The sequence below is a fragment of the Lichenostomus cassidix genome, chromosome 9, assembly GCF_008360975.1.
Source record: "Lichenostomus cassidix isolate B80296 chromosome 9, HeHo_3.0, whole genome shotgun sequence".
NCBI classification, from domain to species: Eukaryota; Metazoa; Chordata; class Aves; order Passeriformes; family Meliphagidae; genus Lichenostomus; species Lichenostomus cassidix.
Genome location: NC_139490.1, coordinates 15,685,445 through 15,703,206, shown reverse-complemented (window position 1 = coordinate 15,703,206; position 17,762 = coordinate 15,685,445). Strand labels below are relative to the sequence as shown.

At 41.1% G+C, this 17,762-nt stretch overlaps 1 protein-coding gene across 8 annotated transcripts in view; it reads right to left on the bottom strand.

Annotated features, from left to right (window-relative positions):
* LOC146433359 (uncharacterized) overlaps positions 1 to 16,377 on the bottom strand; it is a 269,497-nt gene extending 253,120 nt beyond the window's left edge. For 3 of the 8 annotated variants that reach the window (XR_014854065.1, XR_014854069.1, XR_014854072.1), the window contains exons 1-2: positions 16,145 to 16,375; positions 10,192 to 10,270 (exon numbers count right to left, since the gene is read on the bottom strand). The gene's annotated coding sequence lies outside the window, so the exon portion shown is untranslated. Of the gene's footprint in view, positions 1 to 209; positions 933 to 10,191; positions 10,271 to 16,144 lie in introns of those variants that run through there. The other 5 variants (XR_014854066.1, XR_014854067.1, XR_014854071.1 and 2 more) reach the window with 4 other exon arrangements.
* Positions 16,378 to 17,762: the final 1,385 nt, after the last annotated feature.

Below are 17,762 nucleotides of genomic sequence, written 5' to 3'. Positions count from 1 at the left end.
GGAGTTGGAGCACAGATACTTGACTTGAACTACCTAGCACTGGAAGAAATATATTCAAAATGAATTAGGTGGTTGATAATCTCCCAGGACAGAAATATCCTTTGCTCTTTGCAAACAAAAAGGAGAGAACAAAAAGGCAGGAACACAACAAGGACATATATATAGAGTGGGTGATGGGACACAAAAGCAGTTAGAAAGGTTGGAATTACCTTTACTTGCTTCTACTACTGCTTTGAATCGTCTGAGTTTCAGAGGAGGTGGATCCTTTTCCTGTTTTCCCCAACATCTGGAGCTCATGACTCTATGAACTCTGCATGTTGAGTTCAGCAGTAGGGTGGATTTCTATGCTGAACACCGAAATCTTCCCAGGGCAACCTCTGGCCGCCACTTCTGCTTCCACCTGCCAGGAAAGTACCAGCCCTGCAGAAACTTCTGCAAACAAACCCTCTCAAACAGCAACAGCCACAAGTGAGTGTATTATGAATGGTAAAGGAACACTGAACAGTTCTTTTCTAACCAGAAAAAGGCTGCTGTCAAGTGATTTAATTTCCCTGCTAAATTGTATAGTAAAAAAGAAATCGCATGTAAAGACCATGTGACTGGGAACGAAAAGCCTCTCGTTGAAAGCTTTCATTTGCCCTTTATCACACTGTTTTGCTTCATATTCTATAAATAGCTCATGTGCACTGTTTTTCCTTTTGGCCTCATAACTATGAACTGGTTCCTCACTGGCTTTGCAGAGTCTGAAGAAAATCTCTGGAGAATGCCCTAAGCATATTTGATAGAAGCTCACAAGTGGATTAATTTCAAAACAGGGCTCAGTTGGCACATTTAAAAATATATAATAATCAGAGCTGTTTGTAATAGATTCATCTCCTTCTGCAGCAGAAATCAGGAATCGGAGTAGCTTGGTTTCTGCAATCTGATTTTAGTTACAGTTAGGCTGCAATTTATTTTTAGTAACAAACTGTTTCCCCAAGACAGATTCGGCTGCTCATTAACATTGGGAGTCTTCTCTACAAAAAATATATTGTGAAATTTCCTTTTAGCTTTGACTAGACCCACCCATTTAAACATAAACTCCATCCTGCAAAGACAGAGAAGATTTGATTATTCATCTTGGCATTGACAGACAACAAAGACATTGAAAATAAATTGTCCCTTGTCCCTAAATTTTTTACTTGGTATCACAACACAGCTTCCCTTTAAAAAGGCAGGGAAATCTGTTAATCTTCATTATGAGCTTAATGAAAAGAAGCATAATTGAAAAATTGTTTTAATGAAAGAGAGTAAAATACCAGTTGTGTTGGATTTGTGATTTTATACCACTGAACTACTTCATCAAAACATTGGCTGGGGGAATCCTCCACAGTGACTCCTCTAGATGGGTTAATTGGCAGGTTGGGATTCAAATCACTGCCTTCACCAACTGATCTTTCCAGAGAGAGTTTAATCTGCTTTGTTTCCCATTTCACCACTGGTGTCAGCCCACACTGCTGCAGGAGCAGCCTGGTTTTACTGATTAATCAGTATTTTCCAAGCAATTTTTTCTGCTATGCCCATCCAGGTAACCTTCAAGCACCCAGACATCTAACATTTTGATTTCCAGCATCAGCTTTGGTCAGGCTAAGGGTCCCTCCAGCCTCCCTGCATCAGGAGGAGAGCTTTTAACTAGCCAAGGCCATGGTGTTTCATGGCTGTGAATGCCTGTTCTCCAGATGTGCTTAGCTGGACTTATTAAAGGTTACCCACAGCAAACAGATTTACTTCAGCTCACCCGTGTGGAAGATGAAAAATATCTCCCCTGCAGCTCACCATACATCAGGAGATGGTTATCCTGACACAGAGCAACCTCTCAGAGTCCTGGTGCTGCAAAGCACAGCTCCCTACTGCACCTCAAATCCTGGGGTGAAAGTAAACTTGCTTCTGCAAAATATTTGCTTTACTAAAGATGAACTCTGCCAGGTGCTCAAAGAAGCTAATTCCAAAACTGCAAATGTCAGAGTTCAGATGTGCCATATGGCATATTTGGTGCTCTGCAGGTTTGGGGTTTTTTAATTCTTTAGCTCCTTTAGCATCTATTAACAAGGTAGATAAGCTATTGGAGTGGATGGCAATCTATGCCTGCCTAAAGCTTCAAGCACTATGATGTTCTGACAGTTCAATTGTCACACAAAACTTGTAAAAGTCAAAGAACATTTCTTTTAACTTCTTTGAATTACCAAAGGATTTAGTACATTTCTCTACAATTTTCCAGAAAAATAAATCTTTTCCCTAAGAACACTGTTTATTTTGGTTATGTCAACCAGTATTTTCATACTAACAACAAGAAATAGACCCCACTTTACTTTAAAAGTATGAATACAATCTTAGCAGTTAATTGTCATGGCATTACAAAAATACCACTTAAATGGGTCTGAAAATTGCTCAGAGCAATTGGTAGAGCCTTTTCATAAGCCAGGGAGTGCAACAACTCCTCCAATTCATACATGTTTACACCCAGAGCTTTCACATATATGGCTATGTTTGATTTTAGAAATTGTGTCAACTGGAAAAACATTGTTTCCTGATGTAAAGGATGCAGACTTCATGGATTTTTCACTGAAATCACAGCAGCTGATTCAAAAATTCTTAACCCCCTTCTTGTAACTAACCTTGACATTTTGACCCTGAGATAGTTCACAGCTAATTGCTTCTTGGCGGGATGGATCTGAAAACGGTGGATTGCAAAGGAAAACAGAGATCATTTTATATTCAGCATTAGTGTACATGTGTAGGCAGTGGCAAACTTCTGCTTTGGATTTCCCTTGTTTCAGTTGCCTCCATCTCCACTGCGATATTATTTGAGCAGGAATGTGGGTGCTTAGCTCGCTGGTGATGGTATCTGTGCAGCACCACAAACGGCCCCGCATTCTTGGCATATTTGGTGGCCTGCATCAGCCCTGCTTGGAACAAAAGCTCTTGTTTTGGACACATCACTGCAGACTGTTGCCTGATCCAAACTGTCTGCTTCCTTCTGAACTTCTAAACAGAAATGACAGATCCGTTTGTAGTTTTTAACAGATCTAGCCTCAGAAAACCTATCTGACACTGCCTAAATAGGAGTTACATTTTGCATCCAGGTTTGTTTTTAATTTGCAGCACATTCTCCGACAGCTTAGTACCCAAAAGACAAAGGCAATTTAGACATAAACTCTAGCTATGTGAGGATTTTACTTGAAACAAAATTAAAATATGTGCAATGAACACAGGTGTGTTAATTGAAGGACCACTGCAAACACCAATTAGGAAGCTGCATTCAGAACTGCACACAGCAGTTGCATTGGCATGTCTGGATATTCAATATGGCCTATCTGTGAAGATGCCTAGCATCTCCTGCAAAGAAACAGCATTTCTATCTCCCCATCCACAAGCTGCAATGCTGGCTGCAATTGAGTAAAGGTTAGCTCCCACAGACTCTTTGTCACAGAGAGGTGAAAACCACAGATGCAGTCCTGGCTACTTTCCCTACTTGCTAGGCAGACAGTTTTGGTAGGGGTAGAGAGTAACAATTCTGTCTTGAGCAGTAAAAGAACAAATTTAATCCTCGACCATCAATGCAAAGCATTCCTCCTCAGGAGAAAAAAGATCTTTGAAGAAATCAGATAGGAACACTGAAAGGACATTTGGTCCATCTCCATGTCCTTTCTGAGAGCTATTTCACTAACCTACCCTATAACATCATCACAGATTTCATAATCACTGAAGCAGTCTTTTCCAGTACTTGCTATCCCTGATTTGGATAGTTGTTGTTTGGGTTTTTTCCCTTCTATTTTAATGCCTACTTTGAATCTTTTCTGCTCCAATTTAGTTGTATCAATTCCTGTTCCATCTACTCCAGGGATTTTGCTCTCTGTAAATATCATACTGCTCTTCTTTATAGCAGCCTTTTCTGTATTTGAAGACTTTTGTAATTTTTCTTCTGGTCTTTTATTCCCTACACAATCCAAATTGTTTCAGTCTGCCTTCTAGGTTTGTTTCCTAGCTGTTTGATCATTCCCACTTTGGAACCTCTCCAATCAGCCCACATCATTCTCAAATCTACCAGTCATCTTCAGATCTCCTCTTGGGACATTATTACCACATATGAAACCACATTTTCCCAGCCAGGTTTTAAAATGACATCTATTAAGCTGAGGGTTGTGTCTTCAGTGCACAGTTAACTTGAGTTATATGCACTTGAGTTAATACCTCCCCAGTCAGCCTCACGTCAGAGTCCCAGGAACAGAGAATTGAAAGGAATCACAGGAAATCATCTCATCCATATCCCACCTCTGAGGCACAACCAAGTACCATATATCTACACTCTTTTTGAAACACTCCAGCAGCAAAGTCATCATGACCTCTCTGGGTCGTCTTCACATGAGAAATTCTAAATCTCCATTTACCCCTTCATGCCAGGATGCCTCAGTCAGTTGTGTGTCCACCTTAGCACATAAAACCAGCACAATTTGCCTTCAAGAATGTCATGTGGGACTGTGTCCTAGCTTGTCTTTGCAATAAGGTTCCACCAAATCTACTATGCACAAATACCTAGTGGCATCATGATCATTATTTATCACATTTGTAAAGACAAGAAAGATTTTTAAAGTACTATCTACTGCTTTATGCCATTATTCATTTTTAATACTGAATAAGCATTAAGTTTCTCTCAATTCTCCACGGTTTCCTCCCTCTCAGCTACCCTTACATTTTCAAACATAGGTGATGCATTTGTCTTCTTGACATCATCAGGATACTCCACATTTCTTACTCAGAATGGCAGATAAGTAAGCATTTTCAAGTTTTTCATATCATACGATATTGTATCAAGTCCTGCTGACTTGCATCATCTCTCATCTATCACAAACACCTGACCTATTCCTTTTTAGTCCTGTTTTTATTAAAATTAACTGGTTTAAGCATCTGGTCATAATTCACCTTTTCTGTGGTGGCTGAAAGGAGAAAGACATGAAATAAATGACGTGTTATTTGCTCATTTCCATAATAAGCAATAAACTTCTACTTTCCTCTAACTTGGTTACTTAAGTATTTTCTAGTTATTGCTTCTTCAGCAGTTGCAGTTCAGTTTTAGCTTGAGTTTTCTGACTCTCTCTTACCTGTCACATGATTCCCCAGTGAGGAGAAACACACCTTTTCCATCGATCCCTGCCCTGCTCAGTGTGATAAGCCAGGCTCACGTCTCACCCTGCCATCACTGTGGGATTGTTAGCCGAGAGCAGCTGCAAACTGCCCTGGCATGGCACCCAGGGATTGGGTTACTGCATGGAATAACCGCGTTAGCAGCTGGCAAACCGCGCTGGCTCCAGCCTGGCCTGGCTGACCGGACAAGACACTCGCCTCCAGGGAAAACACCACCATCCCCACCTGCAAGGCTTCTGCATTCCTAACAGAGCTTACAGCTCACGGGTCCTGCATGGCCAAGGCAAGCCCAGAGTGCACTATGAGAGTCATAAGTGAATGCTTCCCTTCAACTCTGCTGGAATAAAACAAAAGCAACAGACGACACAGCAGAAACAGAGGCCTCGCTGCCCACTCGCATTTGAGCTCCACTGAGAACAAAAAAGATAACAAAGTTTGACTCTTTGAAGATTTGGTTGCTATTTCTCTGCTTTTACACAAGATCCTCTGTCACAGAGGGTGCACAGGAATGCTCTGAGCCCACAGAAAATCTTCAGTCCACCTCTTAATGGGACAAAAGGTTTCAGGCAAGCCCAGATGAAACATGACAAGGCATAGTAATACAGACAGAGGGACCCTATTGATCTGCTTTACAAATGGAAAATACTGAGAAGCTAATGTAAATAGGAGCAAGCTGCAAGAAATGTTCTGCAACCTTAAATTAACTACCTAAGAGCATGGCAGGAATCTTGCGGGTAGTTCTGCACTTCACTTAGCTCCTACAGTCATACAATCCTAACAGCTTCAGTGGGAAGGAAAATGAAATCCTCCAATCCTTAGGGAAAAGTCACAGTTTATCTCTAGAAAGCATGAAGCTGCAAATCTGAAAAGATGCCAAAGTTGACAGTTAACTGCCACATACTACCGAAGCCTTTTTTTCCGCCTTCTTAAAGTCTTTCTTCCATTCCCAGGCCAGACTCGATTTTGGAAGTCAGTGAATGAATTCCACAAGTACTACAGTTTGTACTTTCCCCAACAGCTCCAAAGCGGAGGTATCAGATTTCACAGCCCTGTGAGGAGGCTGGCACGGCTTCAAAGCACTTCTGAAATATCTCTCACTTTATCCTGAGGAGACAATGGCCTCTCCGCAGGGACCTGCAGCAGCCTTCCCTGCCCGAGCTGATTGTGACACACTCCCAGCTCCTGCAAAGGAACACCGACATACCGGAGATTTCACGACCTTGTGCCAAGGCAGATCTTACCTGTAAACTCTGAACCAAGTCATAAAGCATTTGCAATCTCAGCATTTTCAAAGACATCTTGGGCCTGTCATGACTCAAAAATGGGTTGGATTCAAGTCCCATGTTGGCTTCAATGTGCTAGTCTGATGGAAAACAAGCGCTTTTGAGAAGCTTTTTTAGTCACCAAAAATAGTTCTCTACTACATTATCAAAATGATATAATCTTTAATTTTTCTCTAGGCTGCAGTTAAATTTTAAAGAGACAAATGGATCAATTCCAGAATTCAGAAAGACAGGTCTCACAAAACCTTCCTATCCTGAATTATTTCAGATGCAGCCATTTTTGAAAGACATAGTTTTCTCCTTTCTCCTTTGATATTAAGAAAAGTCAACTTTCCTAGTTTCCTGCATAGATAAAAATTGCAGGATTTTGTATATTTTTGCCAATCAATTTACAATCAAAACCTTTCACTCCATCTCAGGAATTGTTGCAAACCTCATCTCCGTAGAGGCAAGGGCATGCCAGAGAAATGGATTTTTACTAGGAATAGCAAAATAAAATAAGAAATAGGAATATAAAAAGAAATATAAATAGATACATAAAAGATAAATAGATAGAAATATATCAAGATCAGCAAAACTAAGTAAATACTGCACTGAGAATATCCTTCTAAGCTCCAGGTCAATGGAAAATTTTAATTTATAACTGTATCATGTGCAACAGAGCTGCTGCAATTCCAAACATGACAACTGGGTGATATATAGCATTTCCCATGTTCTTATATGTCCTAGTATTTCAGTTATTAAATGACAAGCTGAGAAACAGTAACACAGAGACAAGTGACAATAAAGCTGGTGAAAGGATTAGTCAAAATTTGTCAAAGTGTGATGGAAACTATGGGAAGAACAAAACATGAGCTGCATTGGTACTTGGAAAAAAACAAAACTCCAACCACTTGAGAATTTGAACCAAGGTCAAAATGAAACACTAGACACATTCATGAGGCAAGATGGCACATATTTGGATGATCCTCGACAGAAAAGCTTTCTAAGGGAAAGGGAAAGGCCAGCTGAAAGCACGGCAGTCGACTGCTCCATCATCCCCTCTCCCTCTCAGAACCTACTGGAACAAACTGTACAGGCAAGATACAATCTCAGCATCACTGCTTGGCCATAGATCTCCTCGCTGTAGTGAAAAGAGAAACAACTGCCAAGTTTCCAAGTTTTCCAGGAAAAAGCACTTACCCTGATTACTTAATCACCTTTTATCCCATTGATCCAGCGCTCTGCCCCTGCACCAGGTCAGTCCAGCCCCTGGGTGACAAACTGTTCACAGGGCTTTCCTGCTGCACTGTCCTCACAACACTGCCTCACCTGAGTGATTCATGGACAAAAATCAAGGGAAAAGATTTTTCAGCTAAATTTGCAGCTGGCTCCATCAATTTCTGCTGATTTTCTCTGCAGGGCTGGCATGGTTTGGGTGCTGAGGAATCTATCCTGCTCTGTCACTCCCATTCACAATTGACATAACTGCATAACAACCTTCAGGTAGATTATGGAAGTTTTGAAACTGCTTTTCAGAGCCTCAGCCCTTTGGCCACTTAAGAGGAACGAGCCATTGCTCAGTGATGCTACTAAATTTGGGAACTTCCCACCAGTATGGAATGCAAAGCTGGTAAGCCTAACATCCAGTCCATTTCTTCCCTCTTCTTTTCCAATAATCTCATCACAAAACCTTTATTTTTTTCTAACTTTCAATGCTGCAATGATGATTCAAGCTAAACCACCCAAACACTGTAAAGTCAAGAATCAGCTGCATGTCCCTTGAGGCAGAACAATCACAAAATTCAAAAGCAAAATGGAAGAAGAATCTTTGAGGAGATAGTTTGCTTTCTCTATTGAGTCCTCATAAACAGCAATGGGAGAAGCAAAGTTAAAAAAAGGAATTACTTTGAGATAACATTTTAAAAGCAAAAAAAGTCAAATTTGAAAACATAGCACATAATAAAGACCAGCCACAACTCATAGTACTGGCTGCAGTTTATTTAAACTAAGTATGCTGTCTATTTTCCAACATAGGCTCTATGAGCCCATATACTGTTGAGCAAACTTTTTCCCATGAAACCATTCCCACTCCAGTTCAGAGATAGGCATTATGGTCAAGCCATGTTTCTAACAATAATGTTTGGTTTGGCAAGTTGTACAGTGGTTATCTTGGCAAACAGATGCTTTAGCCTATGCCATTTATTTGGTCCCAGTACATTCCAAATTATTTTGATGAAACTTCAAGTGTGATATGAAGGGAAAGTCATAGCTAGTAAATCACCTGGAAAGAACCATAAAGGACAGGTCTTGATGGCCTCACCCTGCCAAAGAAACAACAGTGGGTTGCTGATCTGTTACAAATTGGAAATGCTTACAGTAAAAGCAGGGGTTCTTTTTATTGCAAGAAGTTAAGGAAATATATACAGCACAAAGAATAGTAATATGACCCTCCAGCAATGCTCACCCTAGAACAGAAGGATCATAACTCTGAAGAGCAGTCAGCATTTAAGTTCATAAAGTTACTGAGGCAGTTCTCACAGCATTTCCCTCTCCCTTTGTAAACTGTTATTTATGTGCATGCACATGTATGTGCACAGACACACACTTTTAAATATATGGATTATTAACTTAAAGACAAGAGTTCACATCAAGCAGGAGGAGGAGAGCTGTTTCTTTATCAGCACTATCTCCCTTCAACAGAACAAAACAGAAGAAGCACTGCAAGTGGCAATAAAATAAAAAGAAGACAATTAAGTCCTGAAATGATGCATGATAATTCATGTAAACATGCTTTTCTTGTGGTGTTCTTGATAGGTTTGTTGCTCTTCAATGGTGCTATAACAATTGCAACACTTTCCTTACAATACAACTTTTTTCAAATAATTTACAATACCTGCAAATTACATAAATCACTTTTTATAAACCTGAATATCTTAAGAAGCCAGTTTCAGAAGTAGCAGCAAATGGCTTGGTTCTCAGAAATGTGCCATAACCTCAGAGCTCAATGTAAAAGGCAGCATCTGTCAGTGCCTTGCACTTGTGGAAATCAGGCCAAGTCCAAAAGCTGGAAATAAAGATACTTCCTATAGCTGTCAAATTAAAGTAATTTCCAATGACTTCAGAAAAATCTCACTTGCTTTAAAAACAATAAATAGACAATTCCTAGTGCTTAGTTCCAGTTTCTATTCACATGGTTCTTCCCAGCAAATGTTCAGATGCACCTCTCCAGCTTTGAGCTGTCCTCAATAAGAAACACAGACACAAAATCCCAACTTTCCATCTTCCCCCAACCCAGTCACTGACTGCTCAGGAGTTAAGAATAGCAGCAGGAAAGTGATAGAAAACTGAGAAAAGGAAAGCATTTGAAAATTAATGCTTGGATTCACAGCATTATCAGGATAGGCTGACTGACAGTTAATCTTACATACATCTATATGAAATTTCATTATTTAATTTCTTTCACTGCACATGGAACAGGAAGTATTACACAATGCTTACAGTTAAATGTAAACATACGGCCTCTTAATTTCACAGACATTCTTCAGATATCATCTAAGCAGGTAGGCAGATTTATATGTATTTGTCTTTCCCAGAATAGCCATCCCTCAAATCCAGCAGCAATAGAAGAGGATTATCTAATTTCCTGAGCAGCCTGCTACAGAAGCAAGAACCATACACAGACCTCTCTCACAAGCACAGAGGTCCAGGTGAGCTTTAACCTGCAGGAAAGCAACTCCAAACTTACCTTGGTCCAACAGAAACTGCAGAACTGTACCACCTCACAGGGGTGAGCTATTGAGTCCTGGGTGAATATTCAACATCCTCTGAAACATAAACAGTTCAACAGCTCAGTTTCATCCAATGGATGAATATCCAGCTTTAAATACATCCCACAGGACACGTGTGTGTCAACAGAAATCAAACCATAACTTGAACCACATAAAACCCATCACTTCATGTAATTCACTAATGAATAAACACCTACTAAATACAGATGTTAAGGCTGTTGTGGGATAAAAATAGAACGGAGTTTTCAAGGGCAATTAGTGACTTTTGGTTAAGTTGCAGCCAGTGCTGTTGGAGCATTTATTGGTTTTACACATATACATTCATACACAGACTTTCTTAGACAGTCACTCTGATGCTTTCTCCATTTCTTCTTTCCTTATCTTCTACAGTTTCACCAAAATTCCTTTTCCTTCTTTTTCTCTTGAATCAGAACACACCTACACCTTTGTGTATTTTAGTTCCTTCAAAAAAGAAGAAACAAACACAACTAATTTGCACTATTCTCTGCACAGAGAAACACACTGCTGTAAGCACTGTCTTTTCCTTCCAGCACATCAGCTCCTTCAACAAGCTGCACTCCACCAAAGGACTGACAAAACACATCTTGAAAACAAATTAATTAGCTTCCTACAAATTAAATTTTTCCTTTCTGTACTCCTAAAGCTTTTATCTACGATTTCCTCTTTTACTCTTAACAATAAAATTGATTAAAGACAAATAACATTTCTGTAGGCATTGATTTGCTAAAGCTTTTGATAGAGCCCATTCCGGATGCATTAGCCGATGCGATAGATCCTGCTTGGGAAGCTGCCACGGACTGCAGACAGCGTTTGAAGTGCAGTTATGCAAAGGATGCCACAATGCCCGAGTACGCAAATTATCGGTCCTTTCCAAGGGAGCCTTTTGGTAGATGAGCCATTCACAGAGCTCGGCGCTGGGCTCTGTGCACAGAGCTGCAGCACTCTGGGCACGGCGTGGCTCAGGGTGTGCTCAGAAGCTGCTGCTCAGCGACCACAGAAGTGGTCATTGGGAGTAGTTCAAAACGCTTCACAAGAATGCTTTGATGCTATCCAGTGCAGTGCTACTGGCCAGTAGCTAAACTATAATTATGCTGGCTGGATCAGAAAGTCAGGGTTGAGTTGCAAGAATTCCCTTCTCAGCTCACCGTTCCAGACCTTGATCAAGGCCAGTGTACTTTTGGGAAACTTCAGTTCCAGTGAAAATGTAAGCCTACAGCTGAAAACCTCCTGGGTTCAGTTTTTGTTTTAAAATCTAGGTCAAGTCATTCTCATAGCAGTGGCAGACTTTCCATGCAGGTAGGACACAAGAAGGTAAAAACAAAGAAATGTTTACAAAAATCTAACTGTACGTGTTAGGAAAAAAAAACAAGTTAGCATCAATTCATTATAAGCTTTGTCTCTGGCCTGACTACCATCTGTGATGGGGATTTTGTTATGCTGTGAAACAAGAGCAAGATAGAACTTTAAACAACTGCCTCGAGCACACAAGTCCTGTTTATTCCTAGCAACACTTTCATAAATTATAAAACTGAAGGAGGACCACTTTGACTGTGGACTGCAGGAAATTACTTCATCATGACATGTTCTGGCTGCCCTGTGACCAGCCTAATTCCCACTTCTTTGGTTCAGGTACATAACCACTGTACACCTGAACAGTGGCACTGAACTCCGTGTGTCAGGGATGGGTGAGCAGCAGCACTGAGATTTCTCACTAAGCTGGCCTGGGTGCAGCCACTGCCTGGGCCAAGCAGAGCTGTGGCATCACTCTTGCAAACACTTGTGCTCCAGGGGCAGCGCCAGGGGCAGGGCCATGACAGCACTGACCACTGGCTGAGCCCTCCTCTGAGGTCATTTCTGCTCAGCAGACACCAGGTAAAGCCAGACAGGACAGAACCACGTGAGTGAGGTTAAATTCAGCACCCAAGCTCCACTTGGATCATACCATTTCCATGGGCAAAGATCGCAGTTGCGGACTTTGTTAGGCTTTTCCCAATCCTTGTCGTCTGTTTCTACCCCACTGCATCCCTATATAAACATGTCCAAGCTGGAGTGTAACACCCAGCTTTCAGCTCCTTCAAATTCTGCTCGTGGGAGAAAGGGTGACATCTCTGCTCTCTAACATGGCTCTGAAACAAGGCATCAACTAAACAATAATTACAATCTTCAATGTGTTTATTTGCTGTGTGCCTCAGGACATCTGTTTATGGAAGCCTGTGCACAACACACTCTCACACCAACCCTATTAATCAGACAAAACACCTGGCAGGGAATTATGATTTTTTTCCCCTCACCCCCAAAAACTCCTTATGATATTGAACTTCCTTTAAGCAGCCTCATTTTAAGCCTCACTATTTAAACAAAACAACACAAAACAATACACTAATATCTTATGGACTGATTCATATGGTAAAGAATTATCTCGTTAATTCAGCCACCTCTCAGAAATGAATGTTTTTTTTTCCTGTCTTAGGAAGTCAGGGTACCTTATTGCGTTTGTGTATTTCAGTTCACTCTGCCATACATTACCCTGATTAATTCTGGCAGTGACAAAGCTGGAGAATTAATTTTAAATCACAGTCATACAGAAGCATTGCATTTTCCTGCAGCAAAATCAGCCTTCCTGTTTAACTCTCCTAACCTTTCATTTCCTGTGAAGGAGCACAGGAGGTAAAACCTGTTTCTGAAGGCACTGCCTTAAGAGTTCTCACAAGTTTGTTTTTGAATTATTTTCCCTCATAACAAATGAAAATGCACTCAATATTACACCTAGAGAGACAGTAGTACTCCAGTTGCACCAAACACCTACAGTACAGGTGGAATTAGACTAAAACACCAAGGCTATTCAACCAAAGTCAATTTCAATTTATTTTTGTCAACCTTAGAAAAAAACTGAGAAGAAACCAAGGAATGCAATTGTTAGGGATGAGAAATCTGACTTGTTTGCTGGACAAAGTTTGCTTTGAATAAATACATGGAAATACTGAAAGCAACAAAATATGCAAAGATGACAAAGGGAGAATTTAAGCACATTGGACTTGCAATTTGTTTCCTTTGAGTTTCACTTCTTGTTTCCTTCTCATTATAGCTACTGAAATATTTTTAGGGAATGATTATAATATAATGACAGTTATCTATGTCAATTGTAAGTCATGGATGGCTTAACTCCTCTTTTTAAGAATTGGCCTTAACTATTTTCGGACTAAGCACGTACTTCCTGTAACTTTCCACAATAACATTTGGCGATCACTGGAGCTAGAAGAGCTGCTGCTTGCTGGCAAGTGACACTTGAAATATCTACACAAAGATCAAATATAAATTTATTAGACAGCACCTATCCGTATGTCTGTTACAATGCAATCAGTCATTGATTCTTCACTGACAAGCTTCTGAAAGTCACTTCTACTCTGCACACACACAAACCTAATAAGCACCAAAAGAACCTCAAGAAAATAAAGAAAAAAAAAACTAAAAAGCCTTTAAATTCTTATAGGGTTGAGCACAGTTCTTCTCAAAAAAAATCTCATCTATTCAACATCAATTTATATTACTGTCACATATGACAAACATCCTGCTTAAATAACAAGGCTGTTAAGCAAATGGACATACAAACCCACATCACAGTTATGACATTATTTGCTAGGCAAGGTTATGTGATTATTTTACAGTGACGGAAGTTTCATTAGGAAACACTTCCACTGCACTGCTAGACAACAAGGTGTGTAACATAGCGTGGAAAGAGGCTCTGATCTGCCCACCAAATTAATTTGGGATCTCATCAAAAAGAAAGTCACATTCTCTGACCCATTGGTCTTCTGGTTTCTTGTTTCTAAAGCCAGGATAAGTTTATTAGGATGCCATCTCACACTGCAAAGTTCTGCCTTTTGAGTAATGTTTTCACCTGTGTAATAACATGTTCTAAATTGTGTTTATTTAATAGTGTTTTTAAAAAAAACCCAAACAGTGAGTTCACTTATTTTTTACTATGTGGAATTATGTGGAATTCTTTTACGTGGAAAAAAAATCTTGTTTCCCCCTCCTCCCCCCACCCCCACCCTAAAATTATGTCATAAGCCCATTTAGTCAGAGTAAAACTGAAGAGGCTGTGGTTTCAGGACCCACTGCCTACTATGGCAATTTCAAGTTAAGAATTTCACACTTTCTCCCCTGTTCTTGGGTCATTTAAGTCCAAGTCAATTCTGCTCACAGGATGTCTCCAGAAAGTTCTGCTGGCTTGATGTTTCACTAAGGCAGCACTGTCCCCAAAGTCAGCATATTGCAGCCAAAGAACATTTAGGTGCTAAAAGTGCTTCACAGAAAAGAGGAAAGCAAAGGAGAAGTTCAAAAAGGCACAAAGAGCTCACTGGTAAGGTGAAGAGGTGAAACACTCAACAATAAAAAGTTCCCTCCTTGAAGCATCCAAGGGAAGAGGTATTAGGAGGAAGAAAATTTGCACACTGTGACAAAAATAGACTTCTGTTTTGACAGGAAGGAGAGCATCATATCTTCAAGAAAGCTTTGAAGATCTGCATTTCATAGAGCTCCAGCTCTCACAATGAGACTGACAGAATAACAAAAGTGCTCCCCAAAACACTTAGTGTAGAGCCATTCTTAATTTAAGGCTGCATGTGCTTTAAGCTTCTGTGTTTAGTTTATAGGCTTTGTTTAGTAGAGATCTCTTTACTGGACCTTCAGCAGGCATTGAACTGGTCTTCCTGCATAGCAGCAGCCTCCTGAGTCAGGGATAAGTGTGACTTCCACTAAGAGATTACAAAGACAGGGTTTGAGAACTGCAGACCTGACTTGAACTGCTTATCTTCTGGTGAGAGCATCTTGACTGTGCAACGGTTAGAACGAAACTTAGGAGAGGAAGGGACTAAACACAGAACAAAACTTTCCAAGTGAGTTTTCTGACTGAGCAAGATGGTATTACACAAAAATCACACTATGAAAAACCAGTGTCTACAAAGAAGACAGAGGAGTCCTGGAACTTTACTCGAATAAAAGGAGATAGTCTGCTGGGGCACACGCCCGCAGAGATTTCTCTCTCAAGGTTTCGGAGGGCACAGCCCATTTTATCCTGAACTCCTGGCCGCATGTTGACTTCTCCCCTTCACCACTGGCTGAGGTACTAGGAAGGCACAGCCTTCCCGAACCACATATCCCCCCTTGAAGTGTCATTTGCTCCCAAAGTTCAGAAACCCAGGCTTGTGCAGACCCACTTGTGTGTTTCAGGAGTCAGCCTGGCTGGGCTCTGTAACCAACCTGCGGCTTGCAGTTGGAGAGACACCAAGACCCATTTCACAGCCGTTAACAGCCTCACGCTTATCCATGGAACTGTTTGTAAAGACTTTAGCACACACTCCCTATCAGTATTAAACAGAACAGAGGAAGCACTGGACTCTAGAGGGACAAAAAGGGCTGGACAGTACTACTGCTCTGCAAGAACACAGTTTACAGTTTCCTTACCAGCATTTCTTTGTTACCCAGCACTGCAGAAGTTACGTACTTCTTATTAATTGCTTAATCCTCCCAACACCTCAGTGAAGACATAAAAATCAGGTTCATTTTGCATACACAAAACGAATGCAATAATAACAAATTATTTCTTCACATTTATACAGTGCTTTGGAAGAGGCAAAACCAAACAGCTCCCTCATGTCTCATTGTTAGCTCTAACTTTAAAAATAACACGGCACACAGAAGTCTCTCAATCTTTCACATCCGCGTGTCATGCTCAGGCCCTTCTCCTATCTCCCACCTCAGATGACAACTCACATGACAGACTGGTGATGAGCCAGCAGGTTACCAGGCCACTTCACACAGCCCGACAGGGAACTAACCCAGGCGAATTGCCCCCTGGCAGATTCAGGAAAGGGAATTTCAGCTTACCTTTCCCTGATGGTGCTGAGGGGCCATCAAGGTGTGGCTGAGGCAGACGGGCAGCAGGCCGCGTTCCCACGGCACGGCCCGCTGCGGAGGGCTGGAATGAAAGGCAAACGCTGCTGAAAAGGGCAGCCTGTCAGAGGGAGCCATCGCTGCCAGAAGGAGCCACATCGCTGCCGGGCGGCTGAGCAAAGCCAGCCCTGGTGGGACAAGGGCGGTGGCAGGAAGGCAGTGGCCGCTGAGGAGATCGAGGAGGAGGAGGAGGAGGAGGAGGAGGAGAGCCAAGCAGGCGGACCGCCGCACAGGTAACGCGCTCAAAGGCTGCGAGAAAACAGCGGTTCTTCCCCAAGTTAGTAATTTAAAGGACAAATAATGACTTCTTAGCCCTACATGGGCTCAGTCCATGTTTTGAACTGAGACTACAACCGCAGGAACTGGAACTCACCTAATTTCCATCAGCTTTTTAAAACAAAACCTGGCCTTGACTTCAGAAGATACAGCCTGAGGAAGAGACCATGACAAAATTGCCTTGTACCCAGCTCTGCTGACATCGAATCAGGATGTGCCAGAAATCTGGGGTTTGTTTTGCTCTCAAACTCCTGCCTTGATCAAATTTCCAAACACTTTAAAGAAAAATGAACTGCTGTTTTAAATTCACAAGCTGAAGATGAAACAGTAATGTGACAGATAGTTAAAATTATCATTTCTTCTTTCAGTTCATCTTCCAAAAGGTGGAAAAACAGAGCCCTACCACTGCAACGATGAAGCTGAGCATGACAGTAGCCGTGTTCACAACAACCTGAGGAGAAAACCCTTGACATTTCAGTTTCATCGGATTTTATTGACAGCAAATAATTCACAACAAAACTGGTATTTCATTCAATCTAACTAATAAGTGGTTATTACAATAAAAAAAGTTCACAGAAAAATATTCCAAACAAACAAGAGGAGGAGAGACAGGAGCTCTCACTTCCCAGTCTGAGAGGTGCCCCTGGGAAAAGCCCCGTGAGCAGAGCCATGTGCAGCAGGAGGGACTTTCTCCCTGCTGACGTTCCTGCAGGGTTCAGTTGTGACATCCAACAGCCAAACGGTGCCAGACTGATTTTGAAATTAAAAAAATAAGTGTAAAAGAAAGGCACAGATTGTGACAGCCATACAGAATATACTGCAATGCTGTAAGTCTTTGGATGGACAGATAGGAACAGAGCTGTAAGTCAGAACTTCACTTCAAAAATTACTGGTAAAAATATCAAAGACATTATCTGGTGTTCTTAATTTTTTATCAATTCTGTAGCAGGATTGCTGCTCTAATGGCTTTTTCTTGCAACACTCTTTCCTCTACAAACACTGTAGGCAAGTTCTAGGTCTTTTTCCTCTAAATAACCAGCACATCAATTTCTATACACAGAAGTAGAGTCCAAGCCTGGTTGAAAAAGCAGAACCATTTTATCAAGCCATGACACATCACAGCTCCACTTCCTGCTGCTCTGATTCAATACAGGATCAGCCTACAGTCATGGATTTCTCTGAGATGTATTCAACATCTACAGAAGGCAGATTGATTTGATTTTATTTTCCTACTGCCCATCTCCAAATACCACTGTCAAGTATCCTAATACAGCAG